The sequence below is a fragment of the Anabrus simplex genome, chromosome 12, assembly GCF_040414725.1.
Source record: "Anabrus simplex isolate iqAnaSimp1 chromosome 12, ASM4041472v1, whole genome shotgun sequence".
NCBI classification, from domain to species: Eukaryota; Metazoa; Arthropoda; class Insecta; order Orthoptera; family Tettigoniidae; genus Anabrus; species Anabrus simplex.
Genome location: NC_090276.1, coordinates 67,169,804 through 67,191,327, shown reverse-complemented (window position 1 = coordinate 67,191,327; position 21,524 = coordinate 67,169,804).

Below are 21,524 nucleotides of genomic sequence, written 5' to 3'. Positions count from 1 at the left end.
CAAATACCTTTTCATAGCCGATGAGGCATATGTACAGATTTCGGCTCTTGCTCATCATACGTTCCCGAACGAGTAAGAAACGGAATGAAGTATGGAACGAAATTTATTCCATAGATGCCATGATTACAAGTAAATGGAAGCTAAGTTCACGTGAACTGCGACACTTAGCAACAAGATTCGTTTTACATGGTTTCCATTTCATAGTATGAGAAAATAATAATAATAATAATAAGAAGAAGAAGAAGAAGAAGAAGAAGAGTCCGGATTACAATGTACACTTACTAAAAGTGGGTGATAAGTATACCATGGCTGTGCTATGAGTTTTTCTTAAACGTTAGTGTGTAGACTCTCACAACCCCTAGATTTTATGTTACCCTCACTATATTTTGGAACAGCGCGCTGGATGTCGCCATCTCACCCTCAGATGGCTCTCAGTTGTAATCACGTAGGCAGGGTGGTCCTCGAACCAGCCCTCAAATCCTGATAAAATCCATTACATGGCCGGGAATCGAACCCGGGGCCCTCAGATAGGATGCAGGAATGCTACTCCTTCATAGTGGGGCCGATCTTTCCAACATATCACTGCTTAAAATTGGGGTATAATAATAATATTTCCCCCTCTATGGCTGTCTGGCCAGTGCGGTAAAGGCGTGCTCATTCCATCCGGAAGGATGTGGGTTCGAATGCCCGACAGGAAGTCGTAAAATTTAAGGAACGAGATTCCTACTTCTGGAGGTATACATGGCCTTGTGGTTCACTCGGCCTACACCAAAAATGAGTACCACGTTAATTACTGGGGGCAAAGCGGCTGGGCGTAGAGCTAACCACTCTACCCCATCAAGTGCCAAGGTTACGGATAGTGGAAGCATTTACCTTCCACCATTCCAAGGGCCTTCATGGCCTGTACGGAGATGAATTTGCTTTGCTTTGCTTTGCTTTGCTTTGCTTTGCTTACAAGAACTCTCCTTCGAAAATACAAGTCGATATTTTCACCAAATTGTTCTCCTTCCCTAGGCTATTGTAGGTTATAAATTTGTTACGAAGAAATCTCCGTATCCCTGGTCACTCAGATAAATGGTCTTACCACATTTCTCACCCTCTCTGCAGAACATTACTCAAAGCAGGTATATATATATATATTGGTTTCCCCTGCACCACACAGCAAATGTCATTAGTTATGATTGGAGACCTCTTGTAATCCCCATATCAGGAGACTCCACGAGACCACTGCATTCTACCAGACTACGACATAAAATCGGCTCGAGTTTAAATGGTATATAACTAAAGATTTTAGCTGCGAAATGTCGACTTCTGACTCTGAAGGTATCAGAGGGTGTCATGGATAGTGAATGTACTTTACGATCCCATATTTGGATGTGTGTCGTCCCGAATGAAAATATGATCGCCCTTCGAGACTTAGTGTGATGTGATACGGCCTACAACAGTCCTGAGGTTGGAAGTGCTCGCAGTATAACACTTCTTCTGAATCTGAGGTGGATATTATTCATCGTGGTCCTGTCATTAATTTTGTACTGTACATTATTTTGATCCTGTGATGGGGACAGTAATTCAACTTACATAAGGTAATGGATATTTAGGGAATCCTGAATGAGGATAACTTATTTTACTTGCTAAATACGTCTAAAATTTTGCAATGTCATTTAATTGTTTCTAGTATTCAAATACCTTTCCATTCATTGAGAATATAGTAGGAGGAATAAGTAGAAGGTCAATATTATAAATAATTAAACAATTTAGTTGTGGAACCTTTTAGCGCTCGCGATATTCTTTTGAACGCTGCGCATTCAAACTTGGCCCTGAAGACCTTTTTCCGGCCCCAGTTTGTACAAATTCTAGTCCTCTTTTCAATTGGACGTTTTTTTCCCGCTTTGTTTTCATTTAAATGGGGACATTGTTAAAATTTGTAGAAAATGTCACAGAATATATCTTATTCAAAGAGACATTCGTCGCTAATGGCTATGACAAGTGAAATGACTTTTAAGGCATTTTGTAGAGTATTATATAGTCTTCCAAACGACACTTTGTATTCTGGAATCGGAGTGACAGTTTCGATTCTGTAACGATTGCCATCGAGCATGGTACTGCCAAGATGCTGCCTTAGTTGGCAGCCATCCTGTTTTGACGGTTGAGGTCGCAAGCAATTTTTATGATATTAAATTTGTAGCTTAAGAGTTCTTGTTTGCAGTTATATTGTTATAAAGGCGACATCGCTGATAGATACGGGGATTTCAGGATGAAAGTTAGCGTCACGTTTTTTCACGGACGTTACAGCGCTAGTGCACGCTCAACGCCGGACCGAAAAGAAAGATGTTCTCACGTCTGAAATTCCGTACTGTATATTTCAGTGCCAGTCCCATGGAGGTAGGGTTATAGCCTCCGTCAGGATTAGAAAAGGACTCTCCCCATCCCATTTTATAAGTGACAATATCCATGAGAAACACGGAAAAACCTGGAATAACGCAGTTCAATTTTGTCAATATTAGGAGTGGACTCCGCATATTTATGCAGTAGTAGGTTAGAGTGCAAACGAATTTGGTTTTTAGGAAGTGTTGTTGTACCCGCTCTTCTATAATGTAGCAAGAGTAATGTCAATTCCAGGGGTTCTGATTTACCGTACCCCTAATACATATGCAAACCCATTGCATAACAGTTTTGCAGGAAGTGTATACTTGTTACTCGCTTCAGTAATTTTGCATTCTAACCTATTGCTGCGTAAAAATCGGTGCTCTAATTATGAGCAGTCGGCGTACTTTGACAAGAAGACTCTGATATTTGAGATGAATTAAAATGCCTGGAACCGGGATCATCTAGTGGTTCACTCCTACTCCACGACAGAAAATAGTGAGAATTGTTACTTTCATCTGTTATTACTCGACTAGACCCTATCACTGATGTGCGGAAGAAATTCAGGATTGCTCCAATCACTGAGAAACATTCGTGAATCTTCCCTGCGATGATATATACTCCATAGCAGTGAAACCTCAGTTACAAAGACTGCCCTTCATCTGAACGTGTAGGGTCGTCGACCTCGAGGGCGACCTCAAATACACTGGCTGACCGAGTGAGAGATGACATGCGGATCACAACCGTCCAAGAAGGCAGACCCCATATAAATCGGAAAGTGCAAAGATGTTGATTGTCTAATATAATGACTGCTGCTCGACAAGCATTGCAATGAATGAAACCCGGGAGGCAGTGTGAACAGACTAAAGGTAATCCCAGCCCTCTAAAAATATTCTGAAGAAATTACCAGGGACTTTAACTACAAAAAATGTATGTTTCGGCTATTGTTTATGCTAGTTTAACTTACCTAATTAGAAACATAATTAATAACTCTGTAGTTCTTCAACTTAGTAGGAATACCAGCAGGTTTCAGAGCCTGGGTTATCTGAGAAGTTAATAATAATAATAATAATAATAATAATAATAATAATAATAATAATTTTATTTATTTATTTATTTATGTATTTATAACTTATCTAAAATACATTTGCAAATATGCAGTAGGATATTATACATTATCTTTGCAATTATTTACACCTGCAAAGCACTTTATGTGCTTATCTGCCGGTGTAGTTGTTTCACATTTATATACAATGTTGCAATCCTTACTGTTTACAACATTAATAAGGTATGTATATTTACATTAGCATTGTAATTTTGTCCTGTGGTGTGAGTTTTTCTTAATCCCTGAAAGTATCACTCAAAGTAGATAAGTCTTTGGTACATTTTTCATTCATGAACAAATATTTAAACTGTAATTTTATTATCTATGATCCATAGCTTCACATGTTTTTTTAGTCGATATTTGGTTTTCAAGTGTGTCAATTCTGAGGGCAACTTGTTCAAAAATTTAGGAACTACAACTTGCAGTGTTCTGGATCCATATTTGTTGTAGAACCTCATGACCTGAAAATAACTTATATGCCTCAGTCTTGTTCCATGTGTATGTTCATTAACAATTCTATATTGTGGCTTCAGGTAATTTTCTTTAATTATGTTGTACATATATAGTTGTTTAACACCCAAGAACCTTTCCTTCTGGTATATCCCTGTTAACATATCCTCACTTAAGCTAAATATTCCTCTGTTTTCATACCAAAAGAATGCTTTGACAATGCGATTTTGTAACATTTGTACCATGTTTATGTCTGTAACAGAAGCTGATCCCCATACACTTACACCATATGATATAAGTGACTCAACAAGTGAATGATAAACCAATTTTAAGCTATCATGAGGTATTATATACTTAACCATTTGCATTTTGAACAAGCTTAGCCTCAGTCTTTCACACAACTTACTAATATGTTGCTTCCATGAAAAATATCTATCTATTATTATACCTAAATATTTCATGTTATCAACTTCCTCTATTACATAGTCGCAATTGCATGATTTTTGTTCACCATCGTGAATGCACTGAACTGAATGGCCTGTTATTTTAATGTTTTCTCTTTGCATTTTTGGGGTAGTAATGTACAAGACTTTTGTTTTTGAAGTGTTAATTATTAGACCCTTATCATGGCACCATTCTTGAAAGTAGTTGTACTACATTTGTAAATGCTTCTCTGCTACTTTTGGGTTTTTATGTACTGATACAATTAGTTTATCGTCTGCATACATGAAATATGTACATTTTTTAAAACATGAGCTTATATCATTGACAAAAATAATATACAAAATGGGTCCTAGGATACTTCCTTGTGGAACACCTCTTTTAATAGAAGTTATTTCTCCATATATATTATCAATTTTTACCCTATACGTTCGGTCAGTCAGATAACTTTCAAAAACTTTTAGTGGTGTTCCTCTTACCCCAATTTTGCTTAAGGCTGCAATAATTTTTTCATGGGAAATTGAATCAAATGCCTTTGAGAAATCAATAAACATAGCTAAAATGTGCATACCTTGATTTAGCTTCCCATTGATCAAATTGGAGAATTCCTCAAGAAGATGACTTGTACCCTTGTGTTTTTGATAAGCAAATTGATGTTCATCAATAATTTAAAATTTTTTTAAATATGAGATTAGGTGATCAGCAATGTATCTTTCAACTGCTTTACCTATAGTTTGAAGAATAGATATCTGTCTATAGTTTTCATACTGTAAATGTGAACCTTGCTTGTAAATAGGTCTCACTATGGCAGTCTTCAGATCCTTTGGGAAAATACCTGTCTCTATTATTTTATTGATTAGCTTCTGTATTACTGGTGTTATTATGTCTATGTTATCCTTCAGATGTTTAACTGTTAATTTATCCATGCCTGGTGATTTATTTATGTCCATTCCTTCAATTATGTGTGCTATATCTGCTGTACTTGCTAGTGGTAGATAAAATGATGAAAGTCTCTCTGTATTAGGTAATGGTCTTCGTTGTACTCTACATTCATGTACTACCTTGTCTAGCTGTTCTGAAAATGTTTTTGAAAAGTTATCAACTATATTTTCTAGTGAGTCTTGCCTTCCTAAATAATGTCTTACCGTTTCTTCTATTGTCCATTTCCTTTTAGTCTTTAGCACATCATTTAATACTTCCCAAGTTTTCTTCATGTCCCCTCTACAACTTTCAAACTGTAATCTGTAATACTTTCTTTTTGCTTTCCGAATATCAGCTATTATATCATTCCTCATTCTTTTATATAACCTCCTAAAATTTTCCTTATTTTCTGGATTTAAATTTGATGCATTTTTCCATCTTTTGAAAAGTCTGTCCCTTTCTTTGATTTTTTTCTATTATAGCACCCGTCAGCCACGGTTGAGAGTCTTTCCTTCTCTTCTGTTTTTTTGTATCCTTCGTTTCAATAGTTGCCTTGTTAACTGCATTGCAAATCTTCATGTATATATCATCTGAACTCATGTTCTCATTTATTTCTTTTGCAATAATTTCTATTTCTGTTCTTAACATGGATTTACTCACCCTTTCCTGAATGTTATCTATAACTTTTTCACGTGGAACATATTTATTACACCTAGTATCATGTGATATCTGTACAGTTATTATATAATGATCAGAAACTTTAGTCTGAATTACAGAAGAATCTCTTACATTTTTCCCACTCCTAATCAATGCATGGTCGATGCAGGATTGTGTTAGTTTTCCATTTACATATTCTTCCCTTGTGAACTTGTTAATGCAATGAACTAACTGATGATCTGCTAGCACATTATGAAATAATAATAATAATAATAATAATAATTTATTATTATTATTATTATTATTTATCGTGGTACTTTTAGTACCGGGAATGTCCGAGGACATGTTCGGCTCGCCTGTTGCAGGTCTTTGCATTTGAAGACCATGGGCGTCCTGCTCGTTTGGGGCTTTATGTCTAGAGCCTAGGTATATAAGCACTCTTGGTTAGGTTAAAAACATATTTAAACAAGTAGAGAGTTACCCTGCAGTTCGCACGACGGTTTTGCAATGAGATTTGCATAAATATTAGGATGACAGGGCATTAAATTCCTAACATTTATACATCGCTCCATTACATTCTTGTAAATCGAGCCAGATACCACTTGCTACTCGCCTAGAAATTAATGTTTTCATCGTCTCAAGGGGTAGCGCGCAGTGAGCATTTGGCTGCGGTCTACGGAAATGTGAAAGTGTCATGGTGGCGCGGATTAACCGTGAAGCACTGTTGTTAACCTACCAGATGGTGCTAATGATCCTGTTGTCCCCTATAATCGACTAAGTTCGACAATCAAGAAACTGATGCATATATAAAAATGAACAAAAAAGTTATAAGCACTTGGTTATTACTTTGTAATCCCATCTTGGTACTCTCTTTGTAATATTAAATTAACTTTAACTTCTTTTGTCATATTCTGACTAAATATCTGCAAAGAATACAAGGACACTTCTTCTGAAATACATCTCGATATTTTCACCAACTTTTTTTCCTTTCCCTATGCTACTAGATGTTATAAATTTGTTACGATGAATTCGCCGTATCCCTGGTCACTCAGAAATAACACGCTGTGATTGGCTATTTAGTTCTGTCTATTGTGAACACGTAACAACGTCTGAGTGATGTCAGTTCCATGAATCATTTCATATCTTCAGATTCCAAATTTACATCCTCGATATTTCGGCTGAGAAGAAGCGAGAGAGGTAGTTCATCTTCGTATCTTTAGAATCTTTAGAATCAATGGCTCAAGAGGTTAAAGAATGAAATAACGTGCGTAAATCGGTGTCTAAAGGAAAGAGATAATACATGGCCTCAAACTGCAATGCTACAATTTCTCACGAAACGGGTGACATCCAAATACTATGGTACTTAAATCTCGCAGCACAAAAGTTATGATTCATACGCGTTCAGTGATGTATGTGAGTTGGCAGCGCTGGGTGGCAAGTTGGCCGAACTGCCATCTATTACAGAGGTCAAGCAGCACAGGGGGTGAGGGCTAGTTCAGAAATACTCGCGGAGAAAGGAGGCGAGATGCTACGGAAGAAAGATCTTGAGACACTTGAAGAAGTCAAAAGATATAGTAAGGGGTTATAATCTAGGTTCCTCAGACTGGCTTTGAAGTGTAGATGGTTAAGTGGTAGCATTCCATAGACAAGGTTGTTGGCTCGTTTCCCGAGGCAATCGTCTGGCAAAGTATTCTTTTAAAGAAAACTTTTCATGGCCAATGTTTGGAAAAAGGTATACAACACCTAATAGGAATTTATTTATTTATTTATTTATTTATTTACTTATTTATTTATTTATTTGTTTGTTTGTTTGTTTGTTTGTTTGTCTGTTTATTTATTTATTTATTTATTTATTTATTTTATTTATTTATTTATTTATTTATTTATTTATTTATTTATTTATTTATTTATTTATTTATTTATTTATCTTACGGCTTTTAGATCTGGGATTGTCCGAGGATATATTCAGCTCGCCTGTTGATCATGGTAAAATTACTATAATTTAGCTACGTAAGATCTATAGATATCTGCAATAATAATCCAGAGGATACAAGTACTTAATTTGGGCTGTTAAAATTACTTGAGAATATTGTACATATATCCGGAATTTCTCAATATCTTAATTTAAATAAATTCTACGCCCACTGAAAATAAGAGCAAGTAGAAAGAATGCGTCAGGGAGCAACGAACAACCCGTGATATCTTGGGGGCTAGGCGTAACAGAGCCTAAGGTGTAAGTACAATTTGAAAATTGACGAGGCCGAACATAACGTGTACACGCCTATGGAGACGCGGAAGCCCAAAAACACCAGAATATATAAACGTGTTGATGAAGAGTGTCCAGACGGGAAAAAGAAAAGCTTCGCAAACCTTAACTCAGTTCATTCGCTCATTTCTACACGTTTCTGAAGTTAATGTTAAGAGAGTGCAGAAGAACTATCGCCGTATCTTTGCCACAGCACCCGCACTTTTTATTCTTTTTAGAAGCCCTTGGAAAATGACGAACATTTGGACTGCACAAAATAATGTCTGAATGGAAGGCTAAATTTGTAGAAAAGAGAATACAGAGAACTAGTGTAGATGAGCATTATATGATCCTGTAAGGAAAGAGTGAGGTTCCGCAAGGCAGTATCATTGAAGGTCCGTATTTATATATACCAGTTGGCTCTCGAATGCCGTAATTTCTACTTATAAATACCCCGCATGCACAAGTGATGAATGGGATAATGAATGGAACTAATATTGTACGTTGAAGTACGTGTGTAGAAGGCATACGTCTGTTTGGAGCTTCTGTTGCATTCCGACCAGACCGCCCAGATTAAAATAATGTGTGTGTATTCACCGCTGCTGATCACACTAGCCATTGCCGATATGCAGACAGCAAATATAATGCAGCTGTACCATACACAGCCTAGAACTATGCGATCGAAAACGATGTTTACTAATGCAAGAGGTGCATTAGACCGGTAACATGCCGCCAGCGACACTCCGTACTTATCTTTTCATATTCTGACGTAACCTGCCCGCTGGCAGTAGTTCCCCTGTGAAAATCACTTCGTAGACATCCCATTCATCATTTGTGCATGCGGGGCATTTATAAGTAGAAAGTACGGCGTTCGAGAGCCACCTGGTATATATGAATGCTATTAATAAAAACTCATTGAAAAGGACCTTTTCGGGTGACGTTATACTGCAGAGTAATACATGAGTTACACGATTATGAGCATCTCCCAAAAGACCTCGATGAAGCAGTGAAAGGGACAGCAGACAGTGATAGGATGATAAACAAGATTAAAAGTCAGGATGTAAATTTCACTAAGAGGGGGAGTTCTCTCTGTATTAATTACTATGTCGACGGGGAAAAGGTTAACTCACAACAAACACCGTACGTATCTAGTTGTTATTACAAGGAAACCTTCATTGAGATAATCACATAGACAGGATTGTAAATAAAGGTTATAGATCTTTTTCTTATGGTTGTGAGGGTATTTAGTGTTTATTGTAAGGATGTAAGGGAAGAGGCGTACAAGTCCCTGGTTACACCATTTTTAAAGCATGGTTACACTTTATGGGATGCACACCAGTATTACTTGATTCGTGAACCACAAATGATCCAGGGGAAGAGTGTGTTATATGTTCTGGATCATTTCCGATAAAAAGATTAATCTTACGAAAGTGTCGCAGACTTTGTTCTGGGAAGACTATTTACTGGGCGGAAGAATAAAAGCATCTGAATTCAAGTGCTATTTTCACCTATTTTATTATCTAATTAGAATCCGTTTCGAGAATTTAAGTAACCCTGGCATAATTGGCATCACCTTCCGTTCTTTTAAAATGTGGACTTCTGATATTACTGTCAGCATTCTACCGTAATACCACATTTCAAAGTCTTCTGTTCTGGAATTTTCTTTTCTCATTAATATCGTCAATATTTTGACTCACATGAAAGACTGATTTCTGCTCTTTGTAATAATGTTCACTATTATTCGATTTCTTCTCAGGATGGGGATTTTGGTCGCGTCTGGTCAATTACCCTAACTCTGGGTCTAGGGGTTTTTATTTGTCTTAAAAGTGTCGCCTAACCCACGCTTCGGTAATATAGCGAGAGTGACATGCATTCTAAGGGTTTTTATAGATCGTACTCTTAATATTAATGCAAATTTCATAGCATAATCGTTGTGTGGCCTAGTGCATACTTGTTTATCGTTTCAAAAATTTGCGTTCCAACTTATTAATGCATAAAATTACGGTCTGTAGTGATAATGAATATACTATTCCGAGTAAATGCAATGGTATCTGCCCTTAAACCAGGCCATATTCGCATGTAGTGCCAAACTCAAATAACTGAAGAAAAGTCTGGAAGAGTACGGATATGCTTAAATTACTGTCCATACAAATATCAGAACCCTTGCTGAATACTGCGTACTGAAATCATAGTTCGAACTATAATTACTCACCGCACTCGTCCTACGCGTGCTTCCACTGTGCGGCCACAAATTCACAGGCATAGGAACGGCGAGCTGCAGGTGTCAAAGAGTAAATTACACGCCACTACTGTGCAGTGTGCTCCGGGATTAATTCCAACACGATCGATAACATATTTCCGTCGTGCTTTCGTGACACCTCAAAATCCTCTTTCATTTCCAATCTCTGGAACGTAATGGAATGATTGAGTTCCATACCTGGAAATATTTTGCTCGAACATCAGTGCACTAAATCAGGAATTCTTATAATTAATATATATGCAAATAGAAGATGTTTCACAAATTTTATTGTACAGGTACATACTGTATGTTGTGCTACGCAGCTCGTTTAAATGCTTGTATAACTTATGGACCATTCTTATCTATTTAATTGAACAGTAGCACACAAACACACCTTTTCAAGTTCTGAAAACAGTTTTATTGAACACTTATTGCCTCGTATAGTGTATGTTATATTATTACAGTCAATAAGTTCCTGGACTGGCACCTACAATATAGGCAACACTGCGTACACGGATGTACTACAGTCAATACGTTCATGGACTGGCACCTATAGTGTAGGCAACACTTTGTACACTCATGTACTACAGTCAATAACACCTTGGACTAGCGCTTACAGAGTAGGCAACACGGTGTACTCTCATGAAGTACAGTCAATGAGTACCTGGACTGGTGCCTATGGTGTAGGCCATACGGTGTACAATCACGTACTACTGTCAGTAACTTGCCAGAGTGGCGCCAACAGTGCAGGCAACACAGTGTACACTTATGTACGTACTACAGTCAATATGTTCGTGGACTGGTGCTAACAGTTCAGTGATCACGTCTTTTAATTTGCCCTTTCGCATCTTTTTCCCATTGTGGTGTTCCGGACGATTTCGACTTGATCATCTCAAACGTTTTGCTAGCGGATTTTCCTAATTTTGGCAGAACCTTAAATTTTCCCGTGTCTCAAACTACGACATTCTCAAGTTCCACCACTGACATTCAACTACCCTCCACAACAGAGACCGTAGTTCAGCTTAAACTGTAAGCATGCAACTGCCTCTTGCCTGGACTCCCGAAGAACTGTCACGACAACATCCTGTGGTATAGTGCACCACAGTGACACCGGACGGCCAGTCTACGAACTTAATGACTCTACTACATTTATTGTACCCTTTGAGTACATAAATTGTACCAGCAATTTACTTTCTTCACTCTTTTTCATTATAAAATTAAGGACTACTCCATGTACAAATAGAATCAAATAAACAAAAGGAAATTGAATAAAAAGAGAAAAATTTTAATCCGTCTTTAAAGCAGTTTCAGTGAGAATGTTGTAGTTTGGCAAGAATAATAATATCAAACAGTGGGAGGATCTTGACGACTTCTGCAAAGCCCACGCCTCAGAACTGTCCAGGATCGCAAAGTTTACGTGTCTCTTCCAGTTGAACTTACTTCATAACATTTTCTTTGTATTCTGGTCAAGGAGGTCATCTTTGGAAAAGCCTACATCAATAATGGAGTCTAAGATGGCGGGGAAAGGATTTCGAATCCTTGTTTTCAGTTACCATGACCGTCGCCATAAGACCTATATGTGTCGGTGCGACGTAAAGCAGATTTTTCCTCAGAAATTGCCCTATTCTAATACTTCCTATTACAGAAAATATCCTATTCTAAAATTTCTCATTGAAACTAATATTGCCCTGTTCTAAAATATGCTAATAGAAACTACCCTATTAGAAAAATTCCTATCATACAAACAAAAAAATATGCCATAATGTAACATTTCCTATTATATAATGTACCCTATTCTAACTTCTCGCATCACAGAAATTGTCCTATTACAACATTTCTAATCGTAGGAAATCCCTACTCTGACATTTATTATAACGGAAATATTCGTGTAATTTTTTTCATGTGCTAGACACTAGCCACAGAAAGAATTTCATCTTTCCTTCCCTAGTAATCACTTCGAGAAGAAACAGAAACGGTTGGATAAAACAGATTGAAAGTCCTGTAAGTAAGAAAGGAGACATGCAATCTTGTATTTCATCTTCAGATAGAAACAAAGCAAAAATATCAAGAAATGATATAATATTTCTTGGGAGAGAACAATCGACCGGCCGAGAAAGAGAAAAATATTCTAGCCTTATAGAATAGGAAGTATGAACGTTATTGCGTCACGGGCGTGAACAATCTGATCAGCAGAATATATTAGTAGTTTTCCGCATGAGTTACTGGGGTTCGATTTCCAGAACTGTCACAAATGTTCAACTCTTTCTAAAGTTTGAAAAATATTACCTAGCCATTTAAGAAACTGGCATTGTTCAAATACCGGTAGAGGAGAACTAAATCCTCCCTCAAGCGATGTGAAGATGTATATTGGGAAGAATTATCAGACTTACGGAAATTGTCTTCAGACGAGTTAATTGTACAAAGTATGCATCGAGCCTTTGTGAAATTAAGCCCCACTTCACCACCACGGCATCAAAGAACTCCCGAGGAGAATTAGACGGGGTTAGTTACCATGAAATTGTCACTTTCAGAATGCCCTTACATTGTACAGGAAGTCACTGTGAAATGAATAATTCAAAGTAGAAAACATGTAGGTGACAGTGACCATCCTGACTATAAGGTGAACGAAAAAAGGAGCACCGAAAGGATCATGTAACAGGAAAAACACCGTGATAGGTCAGTGATTGAAGAGAGAGAAAATTAAAACAGAAAAATCTCCAGATCTTCAAATACTGCCGTCTTCAATTACATATGCTCTTTCCCTTCTCCTACACTCATTTCTTCTGAGACACCCGATAAGCTCTATTTTGCTTATCGGCGTCATTAGAAGTGTGGGTCTCAACCCTCATTGAGAGTCCATCGCTATGGAAATTCACTCATGATACAGTAGGTAGCATCTCTCATTTCTTGACAGAAGTGTTTGGCAGATACCAGACCCAGGCTGAATCAGCTCGATATTGAGATCACCTCTCGAAGATATATCGACCTAGCTCTTGTACAATCACCATCGACAACTTGATATCACTTGATATACATATAACTACAATTTAAGAAAATAAATTTGTGAAACTTATCTTAATCCATCTGCGTTTCTGGACTGGGATGGCTGCTTCCTGGTTCTCCTAGGACGTTCATCTCCGGGTTATCGCTGCATCATGACCGGGCTGCGGCCACGATCCTCGGGTCCGTAGGAATGGTTGGCGGGTTACCGTCAGACTCTCGTCCCATCTTCAGTCTAGCCGGTCATCTCGTAGCTCTCGAAGACATGCATAAAACACATATTTGAAGACATCATTAGCTTGACAACCATGCTACTCGTATATCTTCCTTAAACTATACTTATGTTGAGCAGAGTAGGTTATGATGTGACAAACGTCAATATTATAATTTGAATGATCTTAAGAGGTATCTTAAGTGTTGCTGTGTCTTCACTAGATACATTAATTGATCGATTTTCGTCTTCAATAATAAATCTTTGATACGCTAGTTTACTCGGAACCTGCGCTCCACTATTTACTTCGTTTATTCCTTTTTTTTTTTTTGATACTCCGCTTGGGATTTCCGTTACGACTACGAAAAGTATATTGTCATAACTTTATACTGCAATCTGGTTTTACCAATATTTAGGAAGTTTCCCTTTTAAATCTTCTGTTCTAGTTGCATATCAATTCATTCGTAAATCTCTTCCTGGTGACTTCATGCGATGTTCACCCGTTCTTATTGTTGTTTCTTCCAATTAAAAGTCACTGCATTCATCTAAATCACGGCCATTTGGATTCCACATGTCTGCACATTACAAGTCGTATTTTCTGCCGCATGATTTCCGACACTTTATCGCTATTCACGGCAAAACGACGATTTTAATATCGCGATTCTAAATGACCAGGGCAATGAAATGGTACAGTACGGAGGTGTGCACTCCTCCGCGCCGTGAGCTACTTTCCCACATGTACCACAGACTGACTGATTCGAGCAACGTGATACCATGTGTCCGAAGGCGTTATATTAACGCTTTCTGCTATATATTTAGGATCGAGCCTCCTTGTTCCTTGAATATTCATATCTTACTTAAAAGCAGAAAGACTAAGCTGAGCCAGGCATTTATTATAACATCTACTCCGCCTTTGGTGATTCCTCTCGTAAACCTCCTTGTGGACTCATATATTATCTTCCGTTTTTACTACAGTCACGATACTTAAGAGGAGTCTTGCATAACGTCTTTTCATTATCTCAGAAAACTTTGTAGCCCTGTTGTTTTATTGTTGTCTTTAGATTATCCTCGTAGATTGAAATCTAGTGACTCATACATGTATATTACAGTCACGAGGGTCAATCTTAGTCTTGCAATACTTCTACTTTTTGTGGCAGAAACCGCTCTTCTGTCTTTGCTGATCGACCTCCTGCGCAGTATTACCGTCCTCCTCGATTCCTACGTTGTCTTTTATGTCAGCAGGGAGTGAATTTCAATGCAGTGATAGGTTGGAATTCAATGAGTAGCAGGATTCATCTACACCGCACCTAACACAGCAGGAAGAGTTTTAAGGGCCATGCTCCTAATATGTATGTTACTCCTTAAACGTGTGCGTTGTGCGTATATGGATAATCTTTCCAGGCGTTGGAATTTAAGATCTTACTCCTTATAAATCCGCTCGCCAGTCATGTGAGTTACAATCATGAAGTCGAAGGTAAATCTGGAATTATTTCTACTCTTCCATCTTTCTGGTCGACCTCAACTCTTTATTTAATGTTCACCTCTGACCGTTCTCCAAGATTCATATCTTGTATGCCATGTAGGCTTAAATCATAAGGTCCAAGCTGAGTGATGGTGATAGTGGTGATTACAACTGGACAACAATCCTTTGTTATTATTAACCACAGGGAGAAAGAAGACGAGAAAAGCGGACCTAACATTGTCAGTAATACTGATATTACACATCAGTATTGTAGAGACCTTACATTATCACTATTACTGTCAATAGTTTGCTTAGTACTTTTGTAATTGTTGATCATTGCGGTATTCCATCAAAATGGATCGTAATAGGCAGGCATGCATAGCGATCATATGAGCACTCTGCTGCACGAAACGCAGTGTTAAACATAAGCGATGAATTAGTGATTGAATTAAAAACGACAGTGTTCTTATATAAATGTATTCATGGAAATACAATATACCGTCGCAGAATATTATGAAGAGTATTTTCGAATGATTGAGGGTACCTTTCAGAAAATAGTTCTAATGTTAGAGTTTTTTCTAATAAGGAAGGGTACATATATGCGGACCTGTTTAACCGTGGCGTCCCAACAGGAACTTCTGTTTTATTCAAGAACTGAAGTGCAAAAAAGCCCATAATGATGGTTGTAAATAATATCTGTACCAATTCCTGTGCGTTTTGACTCAACTATCTACCTTTCTTCATTATTTATGGTAATTTGTACGCAACGTATTAATTTTCTTCTCATGTCTGATGTTGCGTTCTACTTGGAGTATACAACAAACTAGTGCCTTATTCCGTTTATCTTAATGTTGAAAACAATTCTTATCAGGCAAAGTACGGGTCCCCACACTTCGAAACACGTAAAATTAAGCAATTTCCTCAATTGTGCCTAAAGTTGGAGGGCTCAAGATCCAGGAATGGTTTCAAATTTTGAGTCTTGGATTAGCTCTATCGAACTGAAAAAATAAATTTCAAAAATCACTTCCGGCCTAAATGCAGTTTCGGAAAAATCAGCCTTAAACAGCTTGTTTCTTTACTGGTTTTCTTTTTGATTCCAAATCTAGCCAAATTAACTAATCTTCATATTTTTTCTGTAATGTCGATTCAATACCTTCAGACAGTTTCTAATTTTTGAAAAATGTCATCACCGAATGTAGGGCTCAAGTAAAAACGTGCATTGACTCACATTAACGCATATAGTGGTAGGAAAACGCAAACTGCTAATGTAATCGATGAGTTAAGGATAGCTAAGAAAACTATTGTAATTTTTAGGAATAAATACGGAATATATTCTCACAATTTATTGTATTTTACTTAGCTAAAATTCGTAGCTCGTATCCCTAGGATGATTTCAGCATTGAGTTGGTTGTCTCATCCTACAATTGTGGCAGCGTTACTCGCGGTTCCATAAGACCCTCACTTGGCCTTGAGAAGCACTTGCGTTGTCCATCGCTGCTACACGTTATAACAACAGAAATAATGATAAACACACACGTTTACTATAACTTCCAGTATCTCCACCAATCCACAGTACTGATGCTCGCAGACCTAGAAGTATGGATCTGCTTCAGTACTGGCCTTAATTCCGTCTTTTATTGTTGGTATTTATCCATACTGTCGCGAACTTACAAGCTAGGTATTTCACAACAGTAGTTGCACGATCCAGGGAAACAAATTAAATAAATCAGTACTAATTTTCCCAAAGGAAGATCGTAGCAAGCGTGGAAACAGCTAGGCTAAACAGAGGTCAAGTGGATAGAAAGAGAAATAATGCTTACTGACTAAAATCATAATTCATTTTCGGATTACACCAAACTTTATTGAGAGAAGGTTAAATAATAGTAATTAAACTTCATTTTCAGTCAGGCAAATAAAAGGGATAAAATTAAAAGATGGTAATTAAAGCTTAACCACAAATTAAGAGAGGAAAATAAAGGGAAATTAAATTCATAAATCATAATTAAAGATAAATTTCAAATTCCATGGAGTAAAATTGAAAGGAATTAAATAAATTATACGACCTTCTGTTTCTTTAAAATTAAAAACATGGAAACCAATTAAAATGAAAATAATCTGAGCTCACAAACCAGTACTTGCAAGAAATCTTCAGAGAGGGTAAACTGGGAATAGGAAACAACCCAAAGAAATGAACCCAAGAAAGGGGTACTTAATTGATCACTTTTTCCAAACCAGGTTTTCACACAACAAAATTTTTCAGAGTGAAAAATGTTCCTTAATAACCACTTCAACTGCAGAACCCGAGCAGTAACATGTGAAATCCACAATAAATAAATTCCCCCAAAAACATTAGGAAGAAGAAAACAGATAAAATATTTAAGTGATCCACAGTTAAAACCAGTCGACAAGGACCAAAATTATCCGCATTGAAATTTTAGTAAATCACCACAGCCAAGCATACGGAGAAATAATAGACGCATTACAGAATCACGTCTCATCCCAAGAGCCGAATTCAACAATCTCTCCGTAAAACGCCCGTCAGCTGTCTGCACGTAACAAAGAGCAGAGACGGCAAATGTCAAAATAACAGGGGCAACGCCCACACTCATGTGAACACTGCTGTCATGGCAACGGGGTCACGTGACGAAGGACCACAAAATGGCTACCCACCCAGAAAGGAAAAAAAAACACGCAGCCGAAAGGTGACAAGAAACAATTTCCAACTCATAATGACTTCCCTGATGGGGATTTTCAGATTATAAGGAATTAACATGTTGAACAACATTACAACCAGTTACACAAAGCCCCAAATAATTGATAATTAATTTACAATTAAAAGGATCTAGATCACAGTCTTTCATTGGTAACGGCTGAATACTTTTCTTATCCACAAACATGATTTAGACAGTAAAATATTATCCTTTGAAGTACTTCATTAAGCCAAACGAAATTTAACTTGGGTTTATCTGGTTCCCTTCTCACATCGTTAGATTTCCTGGTAACAAAAGTGGATGCTTACTTACAGATTGCACTAAGGTCGTAGAGAAAAAAAAAATTAATTAAAGGAAATAGAACGGCGACAAGGACATCGCCCCTTGGCAATGTGATCACCCAGGGTCAATTACAACCCACATCCTTTCTTCTTTCTTCACTTAAAACCGGTCAAAAACCAACAGTAAACACAGAAGCAGCTCCGTCGTGTCTTCACTTTTCAAAACAAAACCAGTCGCCTATTATCGTGCGTGCAAGGAGTAAAAGTGAGTCTAGTTCCGAGGTTGCTCCTAGGTGGCAGCACAGACTCCACAGCATGCCTACCAAAAGCCGGCGCTACAGTGGCGGACAGCGTAACTATTATCTCAAGACATAAGACACTCCTAGATCAATTTCCATGAGTCGAAATAATTATTAAATTTAGCCTTGATCAGAAGGCGACTTGACAAGTCTCCAGGCACACCACAATACACGTCCGAATTCCGTGACAGTTATGACAGTTTTATTGACCGTATCAGGTCCACTTGAGACTCGCGAGGCCTCATAAACCAGTACCGTATGGGAAGAGAACTAGAGCCGGACAAGAGATGTTAGACAAACGGTGCAAATTGGTTATCCATTTCGAAGTATGTAGCTGTTAGGTTGTGTTTGTGAGACAGTGTATTCGAATCCCATTATCGGCAGCCCTGAATATTTTTCTTTTGTTTTGTATTTTCGCAACGGCAAATGTTTGGACTCTACCTTAATTAAGACACGTCGCTTTCTTCCCAGTTGGATGGTTTTCGGAGACGCAGAAACGGCAAAATTTTGTCTTGTAAGGGTTATTTTGCATGTCTATCGACACGGAGCTGACCAAATGGAGCTCAGGAAGCAAACACCTTAACCGCCCGAGCTCAAATAAGTAAATAGCAAAGACATCAGGGAGGAGCGTTGTACTTAGGTAGGTGCCCCGTGGTTGCAAACTCACGTGCGAATTTGACAGCTCCTTGGTTCCCCTCTTAATCGCCTCTAACGCCAACTGGGTGATACCTAGGATACAATTTTACTCTCACCCCGTCCCGTAAGGACAAATGTAATATTTTTTTACCTAATAGGAAGTCAATAATGAATATGACACTAAGCCCGTCTGGTGGCTACGATCGTTAAAGCGTAAAGCCTATGGTTCGAGACCCGTTGGTTGGAGATTTTTCACCATCAGATTGTTGACCAAAAGAAGGGATTATATTCCAAACATTTCCACAGTATTCATATGGATTGACGGCATCTGACGATGTTGGTGGTGAATCATCCGTTGGATGGAGACGTTAACCCTTAAGCAGATCCCTTGATGCTATCACCACACAGCCAGACGCACAGGTCACTGATGGTCGTCAAATGTAAAGACCTGCATCAGGAGGGCCGAATATTTTCTTAGAATCTCCCGGAACTAAAAGCCATTCAACTATAAAGTGAATAGGAAACTTAAGTAAACCTATATTAATAAACTGAACTTTGAGAAAAGCTTTCATAAATTAGAATGGATGTAATAAATATTTCCCATCAATGTACTCTGATTCTACAGATTTTGTTTCTATTTCTTTGACTTCACAGTTCTAACTTAACATTTAGTTTAATATTGATTCAATGAATTGTTTGAGGTTTTCCCTATCCTGGTCCAAGCATTGTAAGGTGGGTGGATGCCATCTGCCATGTATTGGAAAAGGCGTGTAATGTGTGTGTTGTTTGAGCTACAAGGATGTTTGGGACAACACAAATACTCAGCCTCCAATTCAAGAGGATTATATATTTAAGACGAGAATCCCTACCCTCCTACCCTAACAGAGAATTGAAGCCGGCGTGCTCTGAAACAAAGACTGTCCAGTCAGCCACAGCCGAACAATACTGCTTTAAACTCAACCATCACAACACGCGACCATGTTCTGCGGGTTGCGGACTAACAGGTGAGCTGTTAGTGTGTATCAAACCTACTCTGTTCAATCACGGCTGCTGTCATTCGAAGAAAAGGGAATCCCATTGAAGTATATTGTTATGGAAATCATTAGCTTCTACACCTGTGAACAAAAATAAAGGATATAACTTTGCAGAAACTTACACTAAAGGCCGTACCTCAATAAACGTAGTTTATTACAGACTTTGTATGCTTTACTCTGTAATAGAACCTATTTAGTGAAGGATCTCCTACATCTTTACCATTAAAGCCATTACGTTTCCTGGAATTAGCGAGGCGGTTCCCTAGTATCCGCTTTAAAGCAAAGGAGGAATGGAAGGATGTACCTTGGTGGAATAATTAATGGCTTACAGTAGCAAAGACAAAGGAATTCGCAACACCGCCTGTCCTTCACCATATTCTTGTGGTTTTAGATGAATTACATCACATGTACAGTTTGTCTTACTTTCTTGTCATACTGGTGTTTTACATCTGGGCCTGAAAAATGCGCTGTGTTGAATATTTGAGCTTTTAACTTTGGCCAGTAAGGTTGTTAAAGAATATTGACAAGGAAATCTCTCTCTTCATAGTATATGTGCCGCGGGTCAATACTTATCCAAAGAGATTTTAGCAGAGAAATTACGATATATATATATTCTGGGATTAATGTCAACATATTCAGCCATTTATAATAATGACACCGAGCGAGCGGGTTAGTGATAAGTCTCACGTTCATTGACGAAACATCACGCAGTATAGAGAAAAAGTTCCATAGAGATATCAATATAAATAAATATTTTCCTGTTTTTTGGGACAGATTATTAAAGAACCCCTGTGGGTAGGGATGGTAACATTCTATCGCGGTATCCTTTGTCTATTGTAAGAATTGACTAAAATTTTATCCCCGAGGCTCTCCTGTTAGAAGCGTGGGTTGGGCACCACAGAGCATGTGTTTTAAGTCTAGTATTCACTTACTTTATTTGATTCCTAGGTGTCCGACTCGTTGGATGAATGGTCAGCGAAGTGGCCTTTGGTTTAGAGGGTCTCGGGTTCGATTCCTGGCCGGGTCGGGGAATTTAACTTTCATTGGTTAATTTTATTGGCTCTGGAGGCTGGGTGTTTGTGCTGTGCCCAACAACCCTGCAAATCACACAACACACATAAGGCTACCCTCCACTACAAAATGGCAAGGGCTGCACCCGGCTAAAAATAGCCACATGAAATTAAAATTCCTAGGTGGAACATGGGGCGTAGACGAAATTTGCTCAGTTTGTTCTGTCTGCTGCCAATGCTTTCACTTCCCTGCATGTTTGTTGACTCAGGCAATCTCCCCGTCTATGATTCTCTTCCAGGCAATCCTTCGTCCATCTTGCCTGTGTGTTTCAGTTCAATGCCTGCCTTGTGATACTTCCTCGTGGCCTTACACGGTGTGCCCAATTCATATCAATTTTCTTCTCATTATCTGTTGCTGTATGGGACTTAGGTTGATGGCCTCCCAAAGGTCTTTGTTT